The sequence below is a fragment of the Trachypithecus francoisi genome, unplaced genomic scaffold (assembly GCF_009764315.1).
Source record: "Trachypithecus francoisi isolate TF-2019V2 unplaced genomic scaffold, Tfra_2.0 Lachesis_group7, whole genome shotgun sequence".
NCBI lineage: Eukaryota > Metazoa > Chordata > Mammalia > Primates > Cercopithecidae > Trachypithecus > Trachypithecus francoisi.
Window position 1 is genome coordinate 25418349 of NW_022681472.1, and position 6338 is coordinate 25424686.

General features: G+C 45.1%; 1 pseudogene; it reads left to right on the forward strand.

The window, feature by feature from the left end:
- Positions 1 to 1444: 1444 nt before the first annotated feature.
- On the forward strand, positions 1445 to 3732 carry LOC117078800 (annotated as a pseudogene).
- The last annotated feature ends 2606 nt before the right edge of the window (positions 3733 to 6338 follow it).

Genomic DNA, 6338 nt, shown 5'->3' on the forward strand with positions numbered 1-6338 from the left:
TCTTTGCTGAGTATTAAGAAATAAAAATGATCATTTAGCAACTAGGAAAGAGGATAATCCATTGCTGAAAATAGTGTCCTCAATCAGCTTGGAAGGTTCACTGTGGAAGAAAATGTACCCAAGCAAACATCCAGTGACTTACCACCTTGCCAGAATTGCCCTCCTCCTGATGTGTGTTTTGGACTCCATTCTTTTTATACCGAACACAGCCCTGCCTCGCCCTCAAATTCTTTCTAGTGAATTACACTTTGGTAGCAAGATTTTAGTCTACAACAAGGAAATATTAAAAGAACCACATGGCATTCATATTTATCATAAGAATGCTGTAGAGGATGTTGGTTACTGCACAAAAAGATGTCTTCTATTAGACAGTAGAAATTATCTTTGGTTTCAGACCCAGGAGTAGTTGTACTTCCCCTTAGCAGCCAGTTTATTTTTAGATACACACCATGAACCGTAGAGTCTTGGCATTTGCAGATTTGATCTTTGCCTGTTCAATTGTTCAAAAAAGATACATCAGTTGTTTAACTAACAACCACTGTAAAGCCAGGATGTGATATGAAACTCTTGCTAATGAGTGAACCTGACGTCTCAGTGCACATTAGGACAGCTTTGCTGTTCATCAACACATGCTGAGGGACTGTCACTGTTCTTTGCCACACTGTCCTGTCTGACCGCACCGTCCTCCTGGGGCTGGCTGCTGAAAAGCTGAAAGGGAGTTTCAGTACATTCTGTACATTCTGGTCTCTAACCTCATTCTTCGTAACGATTCTATCCCAATGCAAATAAGTTAGAGTTTCTAGGTGCCCTTCCCAAGGGCCCAATGGTCCGCACGGTGTCACTTCACCCTGAACAAGGTCACCTGGGAGCTAGGCTCAGCAACAGGACAAAACTGAGCGTCTCACCCCTGCTCAGAGCCACCTCACGAACAGAAATGTTCGCTTCATGGGAAGAGTTCCGTCTTGGTGGAAGAGAGAGATGAGGGATGAGGGATGAGAGAAAATAAGAGGAAGTGAAATACTCGCCTTTCTCCCACACTAGGAAAAGGGGTCATCTTTCCTGGCAAGTGAGGGAGAGAGGGCCAATTCCAAACATGGAGTGTTGAGAATTACTTCTGGTATGTCCAGCAGAGGGCGCTCTAGTATAGGTAGAAAGAACAGCAGAGTCAGCCACTCCTGGGGAAAATCCGGAGGTTTAACTTGGTTGCCTGGCTAGCTCCAGAACTGGTATACAGGGACTTGGGACAACATTCTGAATGGAAGCCCGAAGGAATTCAAAGGTATGCTTACATAGATGGCGTGCAATTGCCCAGAGAAATCTTTGTGGCTTCAACAGCCCTTCCCAAGAAGCCACCCCTTAGAACAGTCACCAAAAATACGTAAAATATTTCCAGCTATGAAGAATTCTTTTAGGCGGCGCCGTGACGCGCCTCGGGAACGGTCCTCGGGCGCGCGCCGCTCTCTAACCCTCGGGCCTCAGAAGTCGGTGCCAGTGACTGGAGGCGGCGGCGGCGGCGAGCGGGTCCTTGTGGGCTAGAAGAATCCTGCAAAAATGTCTCTTTATCCATCTCTTGGAGACTTAAAGGTAGACAATGTAATTCAGGCTCAAACTGCTTTTTCTGAAAACCCTGTCAATCCAGCAATTTTGTCAGAAGCTGCCGCTCCTATCTCTCAAGATGGAAATCTCTATCCCAAACTATATCCGGAGCTCTCTCAATACATGGGTCTGAGTAGAAATGAAGAAGAAATACATGCAAATGTGGCCGTGGTTTCTGGTACATCAGTTCAGAGGCAGTTGGTAGCAAGACCTTCCGGTATGATCTGTATGGTGGCTCCTGTAACTGATAATGATGCTGGAATTCGGAGAGGAGAAATTAAGCAAGGGATTCGCGAAGTCATTCTGTGTAAGGATCAAGATGGAAAAATTGGACTCGGGCTCAAATCAATAGATAATGATATATTTGTTCAGCTAGTCCAGGCTAATTCTCCAGCCTCATTGGTTGGTCTGAGATTTGGGGACCAAGTACTCCAGATCAGTGGTGAAAACTGCAGGGTGGAGCTCTAATAAAGCGCACAAGGTGCTCAAACAGGTTTTTGGAGAGGAGATTACCATGACATGACAATTCGTGACAGGCCCTTTGAACGGACGATTACCATGCATAAGGATAGCACTGGACATGTTGGTTTTACCTTAAAAATGGAAAAATAGGCTGGGCGCGGTTGCTCATGCCTGTAATCCCAGCACTTTGGGAGGCCAAGGCGGGTGGATCACAAGGTCAGGAGTGCAAGACCAGCCTGACCAACATGGTGAAACCCCCGTCTCTACTAAAAATACAAAAATTAGCCGGGCATGGTGGCAGGAGCCTGTAATCTCAGCTACTCAGGAGGCTGAGGCTGGAGAATGGCTTAAACCCGGAAGACGGAGTTTGCAGTGACTGGAGATCAGGCCACTGCACTGCACTCCAGCCTGGGCAACAGAGTGAGACTGCGTCTCAAAAAAAAAAGAAAAAATTAGCTGAGCATGGTGGCCAGCACCTGGCTACTTGGGAGGCTGAGGCAGGAGAATCGCTTGAACCTGAGAGGTGGAGGTTGCAGTGGGCTAAGATCTCACCATTGCACTCCTGCCTGGGTGAAAAGAGCAAGACTCCGTCTCAAAAAAAAGAAAAAAAAAGGAAAAATAACATCCACAGTGAAAAATAGCTCTGCAGCTAGAAATGGTCTTCTCACAGAACATAACATCTATGAAATCAATAGACAGAATGTCATTGGATTGAAGAACTCTCAAACTGCAGACATACTGTCAACATGAGACTGTAGTTACTACTATGATCATGCCTCCTTTTATCTTTGAACTATTTATTTATTTATTTATTGGCAGAGCCCCACTCTGTCACCCAGGCTGGAGTGCAACGGTGCAATCTTGGCTCACTGCAACCTCCGTCTCCCGGGTTCAAGCGATTCTTCTGCCTCAGCCCCCCAAGTAGCTGAGATTACAGGCACCTGCCACCACAACTGACTAATTTTTGTATTTTTGGTAGAAACAGGGTTTTGCCACATTGCCTAGGCTGGTCTCGAACTCCTGACCTCGTGATCCGCCCACCTCAGCCTCCCAAAGTGCTGTGATTACAGGCATAAGCCACCGCACCCGGCCATGAACATATTATTAAGCGGATGGCACCAAGCATTACAAAAAGCCTAATGGATCACGCCATTCCTGAGGTTTAAAATTCACGAAACTATGGAAATGTAGCTCCAGTTTCCTTATTTGGCAACTTCTGTATTATGCACATGAAGCTTTCCTGGAGCCAGCAAGCATATGCTGCATGAGGACCTTTCTATCTTACATTATGGCTGGGAATCTTACTGTTTCATCTGATACCTTGTTCAGATTTCAAAATAGTTGTAGCCTTATCGTGGTTTAATAGACGTGAAATTTTCAAGAGATTACTGACATTCCTAGAATAGTTTCTCTACTGGAAACCTGATGCTTTTATAAATCATTGTGATTAGGATGACTGATACAGGCTTAGCTTTGCGTGAGAACCAGTCACCTTTCTCCTAGGTAATGAGTAGTGCTGTTCATATTACTTTAGTTCTACAGCATATTTCCATTTTTAACATGCTACCATAGTACATTTAGAATGATTGCCTTTGAGGTCGGGTGCAGTGGCTCATGCCTGTAATCCCAGCACTTTGGGAGGCCGAAGCAGGGGGATCACCTGAGGTCAGGAGTTCGAGACCAGCCTGGCCAACATGGTGTAACCCTGTCTGTACTAAAAATACAAAAATTAGCCAGGCGTGGTGCTGCATGCCTGTAATCCCAGCTACTCGGGAGGTTGAGGCAGGTGAATCACTTGGACCCAGGATGTGGAGGTTGCAGTGAGCCAAGATCGCACCACTGAACTCCAGCCTGGGCAACAGAGTGAGACTATGTCTCAAAAAAAAAAAAAAAAAAGTTGCCAGTACCACTTTGTGAGAAGTAAATCGCTATATATTTTAAAATTATTACCCTAAACCAGGATAAACTTTTGACTCCCCTTTTGGTCATTTGTGGATTAAGTGGTATAATACTTAATTTTGGCATTTGACTCTTAAGATTATATAACCTAGCTACTTTGGGATGAACTTAGAATATTTTTCTGGTAATTTGTTTCATTTCCTGATTCCTTTTGCAAACAAAATGGTAGTGACACTTTATCCTGATTTTTTTCTTCTTTTTGGTTTATGCCTATTCTATTTTAATTAAATATGTATACATAAAATTTTTTGAAAAGAATTATTTTATAAATAATTTTTGCCAGGTGCGGTGGCTCACGCCTATAATCCCAGCACTTTGGGAGGCCGAGGCCGGTGGATCACAAGGTCAGGAGATCGAAACCATCCCGGCTAACACGGTGAAACCCCATCTCTACTAAAAATACAAAAAATTAGCCAGACATGGTGGCAGGTGCCTGTAGTCCCAGCTACTCGGGAGGCTGAGGCGGGAGAATGGAGTGAACCTGGGAGGCAGAGCTTGCAGTGAGCCGCGATTGGGCCCCTGCATTCCAGCCTAGGAGACAGAGCGAGACTCAGCCTCAAAAATAAATAAATAAATAAATATAATAATACTTTTCCCCAACATGTCCCATTATACCATCTTTCCATACTTCAGGCATTCACTTAATAAGCTCATTTTAAGGCCGGGCACGGTGGTTCACACCTATAATCCCAACGCTTTGGGAGGCCGAATCAGGCAGATCACCTGAGATCAGGAGTTTAAGACCAGCCTGCCAACATGGTGAAACCCCGTCTCTACTAAAAATACAAAAATTAGATGGGTGTGTGGTGCGCATCTGTAATTCCAGCTACTCGAGAGGCTGAGACAGGAGAATCACTTGAACCCAGGAGGTGAAGGTTGCAGTGAGGCAAGATCAGGACGCTGCACTCCAGCCTGGGCGACAGATCAAGACTCTGTCTCAAAATAAATAAATAAATAAATAAGTTCATTTTAAGTGCCTTTTATGGGCAAGGGAGATGCTAGATGCTGGGGAGATTTGAAAGGTGTGAATCCAGTCTCTGTCTATAGTGAATTTATGATCTAAAAGTGGAGATTAGACATACACAAATTATCATATTCTACAAGCCAGAATGTGGCCAACACCATCAGAGAGGCACAAATAGGTTACAGCAGATAAGGAAAGCTCACATGAAACTGAGAATAATGAAGAAACGTTTGAGGTTCAGTGCTTGCCATGCTGCTCCCAAGCCCAGTCAGTATTCTAGGAGAGGTTTCAGGCACCTACAGATGCCCGTGATTAGAGGCATTCCCCTCAGATGTGAAACCCTATAAAAATCATTACCGTTGGCCCATAGCACTTCCAGACTTGACACTGGAACCTTGTGTGTTCAGTCCTCAGTACTACCCTACAAGGTAAACAGTGTTAGTGTCTCATTGCAGATGAAGACATTGAGGGCAGTGGTCATGTGTTAAATGTCGTCATCATCAGGATTTGGACCTACATCTGTATTGAAGTCAAAACTCTGCACTGTTCTCATAACTCCATTCTGTCTCTCTCTCTTTTTTTTTTTTTTTTAATAGTCTTGCTGTGTTGCCCAGGCTGGGGTGTAGTGGCGCCATCTCAGTTTACTGCAACCTCTGACTCCTGGGTTCAAGTGATTCTCCTGCCTTAGTCTCCCAAGTAGCTGGGTACTACAAGCATGCATTACCACGCCCAGCTAATTTTTGTATTTTTAGTTAAGACAGGGTTTCACCATGTTAGTTAGGCTGGTCTCAAACTCCTGACCTCAAGTGATCCACCTACCTCAGCCTCCCAAGGAGCTGGGATTACAGGCGTGAGCCACTGTGTCCATCCCATTCTGTCTCTCTCAAGTGAAATACTTCCTAGTAATTGTATTTCACTAAATGACAGTGTTTTGAAGAAGAAATTAAAAGCCAAAGAAGCAAAGCCTTGGTAAATGATGGGCGTCATAGGGAAGAAGGGAAGAGGTTTTGTTAAGATGGTCCAGCTGGGCGTGGTGGCTCACACCTGTAATCCCAGCACTTTGGGAGGCCGAAGCGTGCAGCTCACCTGAGGTTGGGAGTTTGAGACTACCCTGACCAATGTGGAGAAACCCCATCTCTACTAAAAATACAAAATTAGCTGGGTGTGGTGGCCTGTAATCCCAGCTGCTCTGGAGGCTGAGGCAGGAGAATCACTTGAACGCAGGAGGCGGAGGTTACAGTGAGCCCGAGATTTCAGTGAGCCGGAGATCACACGATTGCACTCCAACCTGGGCAACAAGAGCAAAACTCCGTCTCAGAAAAAAGAAAAGATAGTCCTGATGTCACATCCCAGAGGA